Below are 17409 nucleotides of genomic sequence, written 5' to 3'. Positions count from 1 at the left end.
ATTTGTAATGGAGTACTCCAAACCTTCAAAAAATGCTCACATGCGTCTGTCTGGGGTTTCCTTGCTAGCCTGCCCTCTCTTCTTGCTGGCTGTCCTTGCCACTGTTCCCTCACGGCTGCTCCTGCCACCCTTGCAGACAGGAATGGAGTCTTTTCCGCAACTGAGAGGTCCAGAGACCAGCTGGCAAGCTACAGCAGCAGGAGCTGCCCCTGGGGAGTGAAGGGCCACGCCACTGAAGTGGCAGAGGAGGAGCTAGTGAGACATCTGATATCTAGAAGTACTGAATCATTTCTGCTGGAACCCACTTGAGAACTTTGTCTTAAAAATTATGTGAACCCCTGTCTATGTCTCCAGTATGAATATGATGTATACAGGAAATTGACATAGTCCTGGCTATGCTCTTGCTTGAGCACTTCCTATGAAATAGAAAGATAGGATACAAATCTTACAATAAGTGCTTATCATAAGGCTGTAGAACAAGGATAAATAGCAAGCCACACGAGAGGAGGAATGTAGTTCTTAAGAAACAAGTTGGATCATGTCACTGAAATTGTATCTCCATACATATAGCTTTCTAACTGCACTAGGAACACTATACCAGCAGAAATCCTTCTAAACAACTGTGGTTAAATTTAATTACCACAGATTTGGTGCTTTAACACACTGAGTGTAACAGTTACATTAATACAGTCTTACAGCCCACAAAAACTAAAGCCAGTCTTCATATCACAATATTTTACAGAACAGCTTGAGCAGTGGGTCTGACACAATTTTCTCAGAGTTCATCAAATAAATATTCTTTCAGGATTCAGGTAAAACTCTGAAAACCCTGCTAAGAAGCTGGATATGTTCAATGGAACCCCCTGTACCTACAGGCCCCCACCTTCAAATATTACCAATGCACCCACCCACCCTTCATTTTCATAAACCTCCAGTACAAATTAAAGAATAAGTGCTCAGTATCATTATTTTCAACTATTTTTTTTATCCTGGTATGCCAGGAAGCAAATTAAATTGAGTGCAGCCAAGGTTTTCTACAGGCCAGTTGAACCTATCATATGAACCCCAGGTTAACAGCCTAGCCAGAAGAAAATCGAGCACAAGATTGTCGTTTATTTATTGCCAATATGTTCAGGATGCCAAATCCTGAGTTATATCTAGTGAACCTAGGGACATGAGGAACACCTAATTATTGCTTTCTATACATGATTATACTTCTGTAAATGCATGGCATTGTTAGCAGGCTTCTCAATTTATCATTACCATTCCAGGATTCTCTATATTATTTCCAACACATTTGCTAAGGGTTATGGTCCACTCCTTCACCTAAGTCAGGGGTTCCCAATCTGTGGTATTCCAGATGTTGCTGAACTACAACTCCCATCATCCCTAGCCACCATTTATTGTGACTCGGGATGACAGGAATTGTAGTTCATCAACATCTGGAGTACCACAGGTTCGGAACCCCTGACGTAAGTCATTTATTATTATAAATGATCTGCACTACATCCGGAACTGGTCCCTGTGGAATCCCAAGTGATACCTCCTTCCAATTTAATACTGTTCAACCTATTGCAGTAAGGCATATTTATTATCTGAAAGCAATAGGCAACTCATAAGCAGATTGTTAATGGCAAATAGTTCTAAAAGGTTAAAACTAGTTGTTTAAATCTGATCATATTCTCATAGTCAGCACAAACATTTTGACTAAGGAAAAAACAAATTATACTGCACAGTACACTAAAACGTGGGGCCAGAACTATATATGATGATGGACCAGTACTGTAGAGATTATATGCGCAATGGGCAAAGTCCATACACCAGACTTCTTTGTATCCGGCACCATAGAATATGGAAGGAAGGAAGGAAGGAAGGAAGGAAGGAAGGAAGGAAGGAGAGAGGCAATCAAGTGAAAAATAGAATTGTTGCAGTATCTGCATTGCAATAAGTGACACTGCAATAACATGACTCTTTACCAGCTATGCTGGGTTATAAACTTTTTCCTGGGATCAATTCAAAGTGCTGGCTTTGACTTAAGAGATCAGAGCACCACAGAATCATTCTCCCCACATCAACCTACTAAAGAGCATCACTTCTCTTCCAAGGCATTTCTCTGGATTTAGTTGGTTACTACCCAAGTCAACATTCATTTTATTTTATTTATTACATTTATATCCCACTCTTCCTCCAAGAAGCTTATAATATATGCGTATTTTTATCCTCACAATAACCCTGTGAGGTAAGTTAGGCTGAGAGATACATGACTGCCCCAGAGTCGCCCAGTGAGTTTCATGGTTGAATGGAAATTCAAACTCAGGTCTTCCTGGTCCTAGTCCAACACTCTAACCACTACACTATGCTGCATCTTCTTGGCTGTATGGCCCTGAACTTGAACAGCCTCCCAAGAGAGATATGCCTAGGCCTCAGCTTTCAGGCAGCAAAACATTTTCATTTCAGCAGTCTTTATTCGGTGATTGCTTTGAAAGGCTGAATTTGGTGTCCTTGTTTTTAAAATGTGATTTATATTGTTGGTTTTTGTTTTAGATCATTATTGTTATTTATTAGCTACCATTTTGACCCATTCTGATAATGTTTTTAGAAAGCTGGAACAGAAGTAATACTAAATAAATAAAACTTTTAGATACTTGACTACTATTTTTTGAAAGTGCAAGAGGTTAGTTTAAGTGTGTTTAGATAAATGGAAATATTTTAATTAGATTATTTATCCATACATTTCATAGAATATGTACTTAACTATCACTCCTTACAAGTTAATATTTATGCCTCAGTGTTTGCTGCCAGGATAGAAAGTAGAGAAATTGTGGAACATCTGAGTCAAACATATACTTTCTTTCACTCTTAGGAAATTATTTGCAAGAGCATAGTTGTAGGTAGAATTAGTTACACCAAATTGGTGGAAGAAACACTAAAAAAAGTTTTCCTTTAAAATTTCTAACACATTCCATTTGCAGGAAGTAAGGAATGCTTTTTGGTTTGGAGCCATGATGTTTTCTAATGAGCCAGATAATTGTTCCAAAAATGGGGAAAAGCATAGTCTCCCTTTTTCTCACTCACTCCAATAGACCCAAATTCTCCTTGGATCAATGCTATTTTGACTAAAACTATTCAGAGCAATTCTAAAGTGAAAATGAGGAGTAGAAGGCAGAAGAGATGGTCTCGTCTTCACCCTACTGCTTTCATCTTCCTGAGCAGCTAAACCTTTTGCCTCCTCTCAAACACCACTATATTTATTTCCTTCCCCATCCTCCCTTGCTTTCCTTCTTGAAACTTGTCTATTTAGATTGCAAGTCTTCGGTAAGCAATTTCTTGTCTGTCCAATTTACTATAAGGTACTTGTTGCATTTTAAGAGTTGCAGAAACAATAGGGCTATGTGAAGCTCAGGGGCCTATTCAGGTTCAGCCCAAAGCTAAGCACCATGTGGTAGAAATCAAAAGGGGACCAGAGCAAAAGAACCTGGGCCTAACTCTTTGGGCTCCCTCACCCCTGGTACTTAAGGGGCAAGGAACAGGCTGCTTTCCTTTACCATCACTCCCAGCTGCAAGGGAAAGCTTAACTTGCAGTTGTGGCCACATCCTTAGAAAAATGACTAAAAATCCCAGGAGTACCTGTGCCATAACCAGGACACTAGCAGAAGAAGAAAGAAGTCATTGCAAAAAACAAACTCTGCAAGGCCTGCTCCCTCACAGCTAAGAGTGATTATTGAGAAAAGCAGTCACCTCCTATCCTCTTCCTGGTCCCAAAAGTAGTTTGGGGGGCCAAAGCTTCATCCTAACATGACAGAACTTCCGGCAAAGTGGGACCAGAGCAATTAGAGACCCCACCAGAGTGGTTCCCCAAGAAGAGCAGCTGCTTTGCACAGTCCTAACATCATCCTAAGATGCACCAAGCAAGACGTTTGTGGTAGAATTACACTGACTGAGGCTCTACACACGATCCGTGCGTAGAACCTAACTAAGCTCTGTGGGGAGAGCATACTTAGCCCGCTCTCCCCGTAGACAAACAGGGAGCTCACCCTTGGGGGCCAGATCAGCAGCCCACATGACTACCAGCTTGGTCATGGAGCTGGTAAGGGCAGTGGAGATCAGGTGCCACCCAGGCCGTGGAAGTCCCAGGATGCCTTGCTCGAGTGTGTGGGGCATTCTGGGGAGACTCCCAAGGCCGGTTTCGCATCTCGAGCTCTGAGGCCTATTCAGCTTCAGCCCAAAGCTAAGCACCATGTGGTAGAAATCAAAAGGGGACCGAAGCAAAACTATGGTGTGGCCACACCTGGAGTACTGTGTACAATTCTGGTCACTACATCTAAAAAAGGACATTGTAGAACTGGGAAAGGGCAGAAGAGGGCAACCAAGATGATCAGGGGCCTAGAGAACCTTTCTTATGAGGCAAGACTACAACACCTGGGGCTTTTTAGTTTAGAAAAAAAGACAACTGCAGGAAGACAGTTAGATAGATAGAACTGATAAGTTACAATATACTTATTTATTTAGGATTATAAATATCTCCAGGCTAACTACTTTTAAACAACAAATAAATGCAAATGTTAATAGAAATGGAACATTTCTATTAATTTAAAAAACCTGTCTCTTTTCTTGTCTTTCTTATACAAACTTGCCATATGGGTAGATGTTCTTGGTAATCTCAAGAATTATGATAGGGCAAACATGGTTTGTCCATTCAGAGGATGTATTATTCCCATAAAGAATTCAATTGTAAAAAAAAAAAATTACAATAAGCATAAAAGGTCAGTATGTTAACGTTATGAAAGTCGCCATACCCAAGTATCACAGCAGAGTTAGATACAATTGTGGTGAATGGCTGGACAGGTTCACATAATTACAAACAGTTGAAAACTATTTACTTGCCGAGAAGGCTTTATCATCATCAGGACTATTTCACAGAGGGATTAAGTCCTGCCACACCACCCCCCTCCCCCGCCCAAGCAGTTACTACCATCTGTAGAAGCAGAAAAATAAAACCATTACATGACCAACAGAAATGTATGTACACATGTCCCATCCATTACTACCAGTAATATCTAGGGGCACAGAGACGCAGGTTTTGGGCAGTATAGAAATATGTTAAATAAATAAATAAAATGTAAGACTAACAATAGGCCTCTATTGAATCTATTGAGGTAAGATTTAGCAGTTATAATTTAGCATGATGCAAGTCATGATCATGATCACTAAAAGGTTTTATAGAAACAAGGTACAGTGGTCCCTCGACTTACGAAGTACTCGACATCCGAAGATTTCGACATACGAATGACAAAAAATACCGGAAGTCGTTGCCGGTTTAGATGCGGCTTCCTCGACCTACGAATTTTTAGATGCGGTTTCCTTGACTTACGAATGTTTCCGGACCTCCGTGGATGCGCTTTTCGACTTACGAAAATTCCGACCTACGAACGTGCGTTCGGAACGGATTATCTTCGTAAGTCGAGGGACCACTGTATCTGTCCCTCATTGGTCTCTTTCCACAGATAGCTGACTAAGGCCATATACACAGTCTCAGTGCTAACCTTGACAAGCACTCAGTGCTAATTTAAAGCCGGACAGCAACAGCCCATGTCAGTAACATACAAATACATTTATAATTACAGAACAGACACCTGTTCAATTTTACTTTTTTTTTTTTTTACACAGGCTGAAGAAGTGGCATTAGCAGACACCAAAATTTTACATTATTTAACTAAATCCAAGACTAGGTTTTTCTTAAGTTATTTGGTGTTAGTAACTGGTGGGGTCTTAAATTCAGAGCACTGTTCTTTTGGGGTACATACAGGTATAACCTGTATTAAGACTATTTTTAAGGGGGTCATCTTAAATTCAGTCATCTTCTATTCAGATAAATACGGTATTTAAAATTTTATTTTATTTATTTATTGTTAAATTTATATACCACCTTTCATTAAGTAGAACCACCACCAAGAAGAAAAGAAAAGAAACCCATGGCTTCAAAGGAGAGAGATAACTTCACAATGCAGAAGTCTAAACTTCAATGTAGACTTTTTTGGCTGACTTTCCACAAAATCTTCATTCAATCTGCAGAACATTTATGTATTGATTTATTTTAGATGGATGTTCCAAAGTAGACATAGAATTGAGCATAAGAAGAGCATTGTTGGATCAGGCCCAAGGCCTATCTAGTCCAGCACCTTGTTTCCCACAGTGCACTACAAGATGCCTCTGGGAAGCCTACAAACATGAGATAAAGGAATGCCCCCTCTTCTGCCATTGCTGTCCTGAAACTGGTATTCGGAGGCATCCTGGCTCTGAACATGGAGATAGCCTATAGTCATCAAAACTAGCAGGCATTGATAGATCTGTTCTCCATGAATTTGTCTAAGCCCCATTTAAAGCCATTCAAGCTGGTGGGTATCACCACATCCTGTGGCAGAGAATTCTATTGATTATGTACTGTATTAAAAACTACTTCCTTCTGTCAGTCCTAAATTTCCTGGCAATCAACTTTGTGAGATGAACCCTGCTTCAACTGTTGTGACAGAGGGAGAAAAACTTATCCATATCTACCATGCATAATTTTATAAGCCTCCATCATCTCTCTCCTCAGGTGCCTTTTTTCCAGAACTAAAAAGCCCCAAGTATTGTAGCCTTATCTCATAAGGAAGGTGCTCTAGCCCTTTGATCATCTTGGTTGTCCTCTTCTACACCATTTTCAGTTCTACAATATCCTTTCAGAGATATGGTGACTAGAACTGTATACAATATTCTAAATGTAGCTGAACCATAGATTTGTATAAAGGCATATAGCTCTATAATTCACTAAGACATACCCGTGGCTAATCCCATGTGTGGCAGCTCTCACAAGAGTTTGCAAGCAGAAGACCTGATTGGACAGTGGGGATTCCATATGCAGATAGGGAGGAGGAGCCTGTAAGAGCAGAAGCACCATGGTGATTGGGCAGTGGGGATTCCATATGCAGATAGGGAGGAGGAGCCTGTGAGAGCAGAAGCACCATGGTGATTGGGCAGTGGGGATTCCATATGCAGATAGGGAGGAGGAGCCTGTGATGGTTAAGATCAGTTGGAATGCAACTGTTACTGGTTGGAAGATGTTCTTGATTGTAGAGGAGAGGAATCTATCTATCTATCTAAAAGGATCATGGGCAAGGGTCTGTGAAGGGAGAGGTTGTGAGGGAGGAAAGAGCCCTTCAGGAGGAGGCTGCCGTTGTGTGAATTAGATGAGGAAACAAGATCTGTTAACTCAGGAAGGGAGAAAAAGAAGGAAGGGCGAGGGACAGGAAGAGCCTATAAGTGGCCTGAAGGGAATGAGCAGCCATGGCCGCAGAGGCAGCAAGGAAAGGCCCAGTCAACCACTGCTGTTGTTTGGGGCTACCGAGGCCATCGGCGGAGGGAGGCAGGCAGGCAAGGGACAGACCCGGGCCTGTCAGCAGCCTGAGGGGAACAAATGGCCATGGCAGTGGCATCAGAAAGGAAGGGTGTGGTCAATCACTGCTGTTGCTGCTCCTGTGGGGAGAAGCAGGAGCAGGGCTCAGGTGAAGAGGTCTCTGGGGATAGGGGGCTACAGCTTGGCCAATAGGCACCAGCAACGCTGTATATGCAACCAAGAGTGGTGAGGGGGATGGAGTAAAAGGATGGAGGAGTGACCAAGAAGAGTGAGGGGGATGGAAGCAACAGGATGGAGGAGGAAGAGCAGAAGTGCAGCTCAGGTGTGGTTGGAGAGATCTCTGAAGTGTGGGAGGCTATGGCAAAGGGAGCAATCAAGTACTAGTGCACAGATGCTCTGCGTAGGTTAAGCTAGTTATAATAATAGCAGTTTTATCATCAATCCCCTTCCTAATGATCCCTGGCATAGAATTTGCCTTTTCACAGCTGTTGTGCACGGATTTGAGTTTTCAGTGAGTTGTCCACCACAACCTCAAGATCCCTATCCTGATCAGACAGCTCAGACCTCAGTGTATATGTGAGGTTTTTTGCCCCAAAGTGCATCACTTTACACTTACTTACATTGAAGCACATCTGCCATTTTGCTGTCCACTCACCCAGTTTGGAGAGATCCTTTGGAGCTCTTCACAATCTGTTTTGGATTTCACTACCCTAAATAGTTTAGTATCTTCTGCAAGTTTGGCCACTTCAATACTTACCCAAATTTCTAGATCATTTATGAGTAAGTTAAAAAGCAGTGGTCACAATATAGATCTTGGGGGACCCCACTACTTTCTTCTCTCCATTGTGAAAATTGTTCATTTATTCCTAACCTCCATTTCCTGTCCTTCAACCAGTTCCTATGAATGAATCCCTTGACTGCTAACTTTGCTCAAGAGCCTCTGATGAGGGATCTTGTCCAAAGCTTTTTGAAAGTCCAAATACACTAAAGAACAAAAGCCATGTTGTTACAGAATAGTTACATAAAAATTAAAATAAAATAGTTACAGAAGCCATGCTGATTTTCCTTTAGCAAGGCCTGTTCTTCTATATAATTTATATATATAGATTTTATCTTTAATTATGTTCCATCAAACTACCCAGAACAGATGTTACGCTAAATGCTAATATTAAAAGCCAATAATGACAATGCAACTCCTGTAAATATTAGGTTGTCCCAATCCTTAATTTCTATCAGTGGTTTTCATGCTTACTACCTCCAGGGAACCCCTTCCACATTCATTTGTCTGCCAAGGAATTCCTATGCATCTGCTGAAGAGGCCTGTGTGTTGCAGAGGATTCTGAAGCATATTCTAGTTCACACTTGCAATTTACATGGGGCACCATCCAATCCCATTTTTCCACTGATCCACACAAACTGAGAATGCTGCACAGAAAGGACCAACATTCTCCTGTGACTAAGCACTGTCATAGAAGATCATAAGAGTATTTAAAAGGGAAGCTTGCCCACCACCACTAATCTTATCACTCAACAACCCCAGAAGTACCTCACTTTTCCTTTCTCTTTGCCTTTTTTGTTTTCTTTCGTGGGGCGGCTCTCATCCCCTCAAGGGGGGTGCTGGTCGCCCTTTCCGGAGCATGGGGTACGCAGATTGAAAAGTTCAGAGTTGGAGTGCAAGCAAAGGGTAAAGGTAAAGATCTGAATCAAGAGAAAATGAAGGAGCTCTCTCCTTGGTTGCCAATCCTGAGAAGACAGGAAAAGGAAGTGGGGGATTGGGGAGCTGCTTAGTCATTCAGGAAATCTTTGCTGTTTCAACTTCCTAGAGGCATGTGGGAAATAACCTAAGTTCAGGATGGGCTCTGATTATGGTGGCAAAAGATCTATATGCCATTCTTAAGTCCCTGAGTGATGCTATTCTAAAATGTGGAACAAACTATCAACACAGAGAGAACCAAGACAGCTATATACAAATCATACCACCTTTCACTGCAATTGTCTTGTTTTCGTCAATGAGAAGACAATCTGAAGCCTGTATGAAGTTGGTGATCCCATTAAATCCAACAAAATGTAAATTAATTTAGAACTGTAGGATTCTAAAATTTCCCAAGAACACAGAAGTAACCAGCCTACTATCCTTTACTCTATAATGCAACATGAGATAGTAAAATAAATAAGTCTCTACAGTCCTTCCCACTAACCATTCACTTACTGGACACCTCCATTTGAGGTGCACAAATTAAAATAAAAGACATGTTGTAAGAGTATACAGTTTATTTTCAACCTTTTCCTTCACAAAAATATTAACTGAATGGATCAAGAATATCTACTTTACGATCATGCTTCTCTATGAATCGTGCAGATTTCACTGCCTCAGATTTAAAGCTGCTTTGATGGCATTTGAGGCCAACAATTGTTCAGTTTTGTACTGCTTTGCTTTTTGATATTAAATTCTCCTAACGATACCTGAACCCTGCAGGAGGTTTTGCCATTGTATTTCTCTTGTGTTTCTAGAGTATCAGATACTACTGATACATGTGCACACAATTCCCAAGTATTAATAGCTAAAACTCTCATGCAATGTGTATCAATGAGAAATATTATATTTTACTGGAAGAGAGCACCAACCAATACATCTTTAAAAAAAAAAATCTCCAATTTCTGTTTTCCTGATTTATCTTGCATGCTGCTACCTTCCCACTCTCAGCCCCTCCCACTGCCCAACAAAATTACACTTATGGCTATCAGGGAAAAGGACCTGATACTGCAAGCAGTTTAGCAAAGAATCACTCTAAGGGCAGCAATTTTTCTTTGACTGAGGAACTAGGCCAGAATCAGCAGCTTTATATGGCCAGATGAGGCCCTATAGGGCTCCTTGTATTACCTGATCCTTGCTGAGCTGGAAGCTGCAGCAACAACATCTAGACATCTGCAGTAGCAAGGCTGTAGTGCAGCAGAGATCAGCAGTTCCCTCAGCTTTGAAAATTGCCACAATAGCACAGAAAGTAGGGGACCTGGGCTCTACTGGTATCTTTAATTCAGGCCTGCATAACATACAGCCTGCAGGCCAGATCTGGCCCACGAGGCCTTTTTTCCTTGGCCCACAAGGCCATTTCCCTCCCCTGAAGGCACTGGCACAAAAAATTCTCCCCCCACCCTTGGCCAGCTCCACTGCTTCTGAGTAGCCAGGGGAGGCAAGGAGAGCCAGCGGGCATTCTGAAGGGTCTCGCATGCTCTCTCACTCTCAGGTGCGCACTTGGGGTTGCTGCTGCTGACTGAACCAGCCAATACAGTGTGTGGGCACCCAGATGGGCTGCAGCAAGGGAGAGGACCAGCTTCCTCACCTGCCAGCTTGCCTTGTCTCCACTGGCTGCTCAGAAGTGGCGGAGCGGGCCAAGAAAGCACATGGATGCGAGACAGGCAAAGGAGCCGGCACTCTCCTTCGCTGCAGCCCATCTGGCTGCCCATGTGCTGTCTTGTCTTTCTTGGGAGCCTGGGCAGGTTGGTGGCAGGAGCAGTGGCAAGCTGGAGTGCTACTCAATTCCACACTGCTTACCCAGGTTCCCAAGGCCCCCTGCTTCTGTTGGGGCTGATAGCAGGCTGAGAATGAGGATGCACATGCACCCTGTGTCTTCATCAAGGTGCATGTGTGCCCTCATTCTCAGAAAGCTCTCATCCGAGGCAGAGGAGCCTGGAATCTGGGTGGGGGGGAGCCCCCACTCCCTCAGCAGCCTCAACATGATAATCCAATTTATTCTGGATCAGATAGATTATAGATTACACAGAAATTCTATTGAGGTTTACCTTGGTCAAAAACTTGAGAACGAATGGCATGTAAGACTTCTTACAGAGTCATATGTTGAGTTAACTGATGTAAAATAATCCATAGATCTAGTATAGCAAACATTTATTTTGAGTTCTTTATTTTGTGGTACTCTATACTTCAGCATTAAGATAACCTTAATTCTGTAATTAAATCTCAAAACTAAACCAAATATTCACCCATTTGAATGCTTCTGGATTGTCCATAGGTCCCTCTGAAGTCTCATAGCTCCAAAGCTTATCTGAATCCAAATTCAAATCAAAGGTTTTTCTGCACTTTTTTTGGAGATTATTAGGAATAGGATGGAGAGAAAATCATTCCTCAACAATGAAATAAGTTATTTTATTTTGAGATCTTTCATACTATTTCCGTTTCTGCATTTCTACACATTGAAAAGGGAGTGGGAAATATTATGTAAAAGAGCTAGTAAGACATGTTGATTTCTTTCCAGGTATAGAAATAAACAATGTGAGCCACAGAACAGCTTATTGTACCCTACCATAGTTACCCACATGGATAGCAACGATTAATTAGAACAATGTAAACAGGGTTTATTAGATTTAAGGAATTCTGGAGTTATAAACAATTTATTGTTTATATTATAAACAATGAAAATGTTTAAAATGTTAATGAAATGTATAATAAAAATGCATAAAAATGTTAAGTTTTCTTAACATTTTGGGCCAACATTACATGTAGTCAAATAGTTCTTGCAATTCTTTAATACATTTTTGTTTTCTAGGCCTTAGCTGATATTTCTAAACTTACGAGACAGTTAGCTGCATCTCTGTTCAGCTCCAAGGAAGTCTATTTCTTATTTTAACTCTACATTTTTACTATGATAATGTATTCATTCACAATCATTATTGTTTTAAACTGGCCTCAAAAACATACAAAGAGATTACCAACCAACACTGAACCATAGAGATAGGAACAACTAAATAAAAGATCATATTCTGAACTCCACTTTCTAATTCCAAGAAATGAATCTGTAGTCATGGTAGCACCAGAAAAAACTGAAGGGGAACACACAAGGGGTAAAGTGGGTGGGTGAGCATATTAGATTTCTGAAACAGAAATGGTGGCAGGTGGGGGCAAACTACGTGCCTCAGGGGCACTTATCCCCCCTATAGAGCCACCCTTGGCTACAATCCTAGGGACACTTAGAGGTAAGCCCCGCTGAGCACAATGGGGATTGTTTCTCTAAAAGAATGAATAGGATTAGACTGTTAGACCAATCATTCCCAAATGATAGATCAGAAATCATCAACAGGATACAACAGTGCCAGCAGTGAGTGAGGGACAATGTAGAACAAAGGACTTAAGATGGCTTCAACTCTATATGAAGCAGTTGGACAGACAGGTAGATTCTGAACAAACACAGAACTCATGGTTTCATGCTCATGGTTTCCTTCAGTAAATAGCTCAAAGACCACAAAGTTAGCAACAAAGAGCAGTTAGACCATTTTAGGAGGTCAGTGTTAATTTTAGTTCTTTTGGAATTCCATTTGAGTGAAACCAAATATTGTTATGCTAGTACAGACTAGCCAGCGTGGTGTAGCCAGCGTGGTATAGTGGAGAGCCAGCGTGGTGTAGTGGTTAGAGTGCTGGACTAGGACCGGGGAGACCCAAGTTCAAATCCCCATTCAGCCATGAAACTAGCTGGGTGACTCTGGGCCAGCCACTTCTCTCTCAGCCTAACCTACTTCACGGGGTTTTTGTGAAAGAGAAACTCAAGTATGTAGTACACTGCTCTGGGCTCCTTGGAGAAAGAGCAGGATATAAATGTAAAAATAATAATAATAATCTATAATCAAGGAACACCCAAAAGGTGAATACAGGTCATCCTGCTGTTCCAAACTTTAGACAATATACCCAGAAGATTATAAAATTTATCACAAGAATGGCAACAGTTCCAAGAAGATTTGTATTCCTGGCAAAGGTTATATTCCTGGACACCATGCTTAATGCACTATGCTCTGGGCCTCACAACATACTGAAAGCATACATGGACAGTCTTGTAATGCATACTTTCTTCCTTCATATACCTAAGAAACAGGTTAGCAATTATGCGAGACAGTGAAAGTTATATATGCAAATTAGTATTTCCAGAGGTGTGGGGGGAGCAATCTTGCTCTCTGGCCTTTTAAAATCCAGAAGGTTCCAAGAGTACACTGAAGTAAAAAACCAGGCCTCAGAGTATTTAAAGTGCAAAATAATGAAGTCAAAGAAATTTAAACTTCCATATACCTTTGTAGAAACATGTTGCTCATAACTGTTTTCAGTACATCAGAAATGCATCCTTTATTTGTTTGGGGGGGTGTGGGGAGAGATTTAACAGAGCGGTGATGGCTGGCTGGCTGGCTGGCTTTAAAACAACACTACTAATTTGTCATGGGAAAGTAATACTTCTTTAAAAGATGCTACTTTTCATATCAAAATATGTATTTAATGTGCATAAAGGAAATTTCCTGTAGGAAAATTAAATGCAAATATATATTTAAACCTACATACATACATAAAGGTTTTGAATCTGTCCATATAATTTCTTTGGGTGGGGGGGAGGAGAATCTAGGAAAATGTGTGTCCAATAGCAACAGACAATTAATACAGAATTGTTTTGTTTGACAATGCCATCACAAGCTTAAATGATATGCCATGTTAAGCAATATGATTGTTTTAATTTTCTCATTTTAATATTGTTTTTATGCCATCAGTAGACATTATAGCAGCACACATCTAGGTTAAGAGGCAGACAGGAATTTGTCCACCATTTTAAAAACAAAAGTGAAAAGATTAATATGGCATGCGTATGAACTCACTTCAAACATATATATATATATACACACACACACGCATGCACACACATAGAGCCAAAGCAGCTACACAAGTCCGTCATCTTTCCCCTCCCCTAGGAAGAGTGGTCTCGTTGATTCGCCTTTCATACAAATAACCAATAAAATTAATCAGCTGGAACACAGCATTTTAATCGTAGTAAAGATGAGACATGTTCTGTTCATTATTGGAAAACGACAGTCTTTTTTCATCTAAGCATATTAAGCCTATAATGTGCTGCAGACAAATGCACTGCATGGGGTGTGGAGGACCCGAGCTGATTAGATTACCACAACATCAGCCTGAGGCCGCCATTTTTAGAATCTCTAAAGGACAAAAGAGGGAAATTACAGTTTTTACTCCACTCTTACTGAAAGTAACTTTAAAAGTATGATGTATACTGTAAAGTGTTCTTTGTAGGTCATCAGCGTTTTCAGACAATATTTTAGTTCTCTTAAATATGCATTTGCAAGATTAGAAAACGTTTCATTATTAGTCTCTTTAAAGGAAATCTAAATAAACCGAAGCTAAAACAGTTTACATTTAGACCTTTTACTATAGATATGGTGTTTTAAAGAGTGATTTATATGAACTGAGAACCTTGAGGCTTTAATCACCAGGCATTCCTCGATGTTTGAGTACAGAGAAGTACGGGACCTTTCTAATTGGTGTATATTATGTTTCTTCTACCCTATTTAGTACTACACAGTGGACCGTTTGTTTCTCCTCCCCCATGTCTGCAGCAATAGGGGCTATTCCAAACAACTCCTTTCAAGAAAGATGTGCGTGTCCCTTAAGGAACGCCACCACTGATCGGAAGAGTAACCTATAACGCAGAGCTGATCATAAATATAACCTGGTACCACCTATCTTAAAGATGAACAGCTAGAATAATCTCCACCTGCCGCCACCCCCTTTTAAAAGTCCTTAGAACTGTTCACCGTTTGTCTCTATTATACCACAGAGCACAGTGATGAGAAGATGGAAGGTAAATGAGGTGGGGGGGTGTAGACGGAAGATTAGGCCCATAACGAGCCGTATTAGTACCACACAAGATACAGGCGAGGAACACAGAATAGGCTTCCAAAGCGGTTTCCAGAAAACTCAATTCTCAACAATATCACTCTTTTAAAACACTCCCGTCTGTTCTTTCAATCCGAGGTTGACAGAAATGCGCTGTTTCTTCTCGTAACAGCCTCCTCGAGATTTCCCTTTCTTTAACATAAAGTAGAAGGCTGGCATAACTATGAAAAAAAGAAGCAAACCCTCAGGTCCGCCAGTTACAATAACGCGCCATATTCACAAGATATAGCGACTCCCTTTCCTTTTTAACTCACCCCCCCTTCCGCTGAGACGAAAATCCCGAGTAAAAGAACATTCACAATTCAGGAGGTGGGGGGAGGGAACGGGGACCACAATACACATTTAGACACCAGAGGGAAAGAGATGCTCCGCCACTTTCTCACCTCTCTTTAATAGGTCCTTCCCCCTACCCCATTTCCCCTTAGGCACTCATCACAGGGCATGACAATCATAATAAATAAGGATAATAATGGCAGACTCACCTGTAATGATCACAGGCCAGGCAGCAGCACCCCCTTAACTGAGCCCCTCTCTTATCCCAACCAAAACAATGCAACAGTCCCACTGCGGATGTCCCTTGTCTGAGCAGGACGTAGCCCTCAGCAGCCCGGGGGGAAGGGGGGAGGGTCAGTGGTGAGGACCCGAAGGTTATTCGCCGCACAGAGCCCCGCGAGGACTAGCTGAGAGGCGCCTTCTCCTTGGGATTTCTGCACAATCCCCCAACTGCCACTGCTGCCGCGGCCGCCGCTCCTGCTCCTGCTCCCGTGTCTCCCTCCTCGCAGCCGCCTACGCTCCCTCCTATGTCACTGCCTCTCTCTCTGGGAAAATGGCGTCGGTTCTCCCCCTCCCTTCCTCCCACTGCACGGGGTTCACCCGTCCCGCCTGGCAGGGGCAGGGTTACCAGGGCGAAGCCAAACAGCCGCCATTTTGCTTGTGGGCTGGAGTGCGATTTGTGCCCGCGAAAGCAAGCTCTCCTTCGGGTCCATTTTGCACAATCCGGGCTAGGCGACAAGAGGACGATTTTTGAGGAAAAACAGGAAAACGGGGAACAGAAACAGATCCTCTTGAGAACGAAAAGGAGCTACCACTCAAGATGGAAGGGAGCATTGCGCCCTAGGGAACCACTAGGATTGCCAGAAGGAAAGGGAGGAGGGGCCGGGACAGGAGGAAAAAAAAGTTGTTTGGGTTGGTGATCAGGGTGACCATGCAGGTCTTCAGACGGTGGGGGAGGGACGGGGACAATGTCCCGAGCGGATCCTAGATGACTGTGTTATTTATTGGCTGTGTAAGAGGTGAAGAAACTGCTTTCATGCCTGTGTGTTTGGGAATTACGAGAGAGACGCCGCGATTCTCAAACCACTGAAACTGGTTTAGTGCTATTGGCTTCAGTTTCTTCGACCTGGATTGTACAGTGAAACATCTCTAATGTTTGTGCCCTAAGCGTCAGAGAGCGAAAAGTTACCTTTCAGCGCTGACAGAAATTATTTCTAACGTTTGAAATCCAGTGCACACTTTTCTGGGATTGCCCCACTAAAACCATGGTTTACTTATGAGTGAACCTGAATAGAATTGCGGTGTCCGTGGGTTTACTCAGAAGTCAGCCCCACTGAGTTCGACTGGCTTTATTTTCTAGTAAACAAATGCAGTTAGTAAGTATTCCAGCCGAATGCTTGCAATGATTAAGGAAGGGAGTCTTCCTTTTCACTCGTGGATAGGCGATATCTATACAGGTGTGAACTTAGGGGATACTCCAGATTCACTTTCTCAAACGTGAATTTCTTTCCCAGAGACTTTGGAACACCTCTCCCAGAGAAACATATTCGTCCCCGATCAAATTGAGCGTAAAGGGTAGAGCGCTTTCCATTTTGTGCATGACACATTACACGTATGTGAGGAAAACGAATGTCAGTTCAGCTCATCTCTGGACCAGTTAGAAGCAACAATGCTATGTGACAAGCTCGGCCCACTTTCTGCTAATACGAAGCAGGTTTTTCTCCTCGCGTCCGTCGTCTCCTCTTCGCTCCCTTGCTCGCTTCTACTTTTGCCTAAACCGCGACCTAGATTGCCGGCCGCCTGGCTCCAGCCCCTCCAGCAAGAGCTGGCTGAGTGGAGTGAGGGAGGGGAGGCAGGCTGGGGTTTCATTCGACGCCCACCAGGGGCTGAGTGAGCCTCCTTCAGTGCGCAAACTCGGGGCACCAGATAAAAGCTGGGCTGGCAGCTCTTACCCTGCCTTGATGGAGCCGAGACAATCGAGTGGCAGAAGAAGGAAGTTAGAGGC

At 42.3% G+C, this 17409-nt stretch overlaps 1 protein-coding gene across 8 annotated transcripts in view; it reads right to left on the bottom strand.

The window, feature by feature from the left end:
• KMT2E (lysine methyltransferase 2E (inactive)) overlaps positions 1 to 16977 on the bottom strand; it is a 95547-nt gene extending 78570 nt beyond the window's left edge. For 7 of the 8 annotated variants that reach the window (XM_053257402.1, XM_053257404.1, XM_053257407.1 and 4 more), the window contains exon 1: positions 15614 to 16347. The gene's annotated coding sequence lies outside the window, so the exon portion shown is untranslated. Of the gene's footprint in view, positions 1 to 15613; positions 16348 to 16593 lie in introns of those variants that run through there. The other variant, XM_053257403.1, reaches the window with a different exon arrangement.
• Positions 16978 to 17409: the final 432 nt, after the last annotated feature.

This window comes from Hemicordylus capensis, chromosome 5, assembly GCF_027244095.1.
Source record: "Hemicordylus capensis ecotype Gifberg chromosome 5, rHemCap1.1.pri, whole genome shotgun sequence".
Taxonomy (NCBI): domain Eukaryota; kingdom Metazoa; phylum Chordata; class Lepidosauria; order Squamata; family Cordylidae; genus Hemicordylus; species Hemicordylus capensis.
The sequence above is the reverse complement of the archived record's forward strand: the minus strand, read 5'-3'. Positions and strand labels throughout refer to the sequence as shown.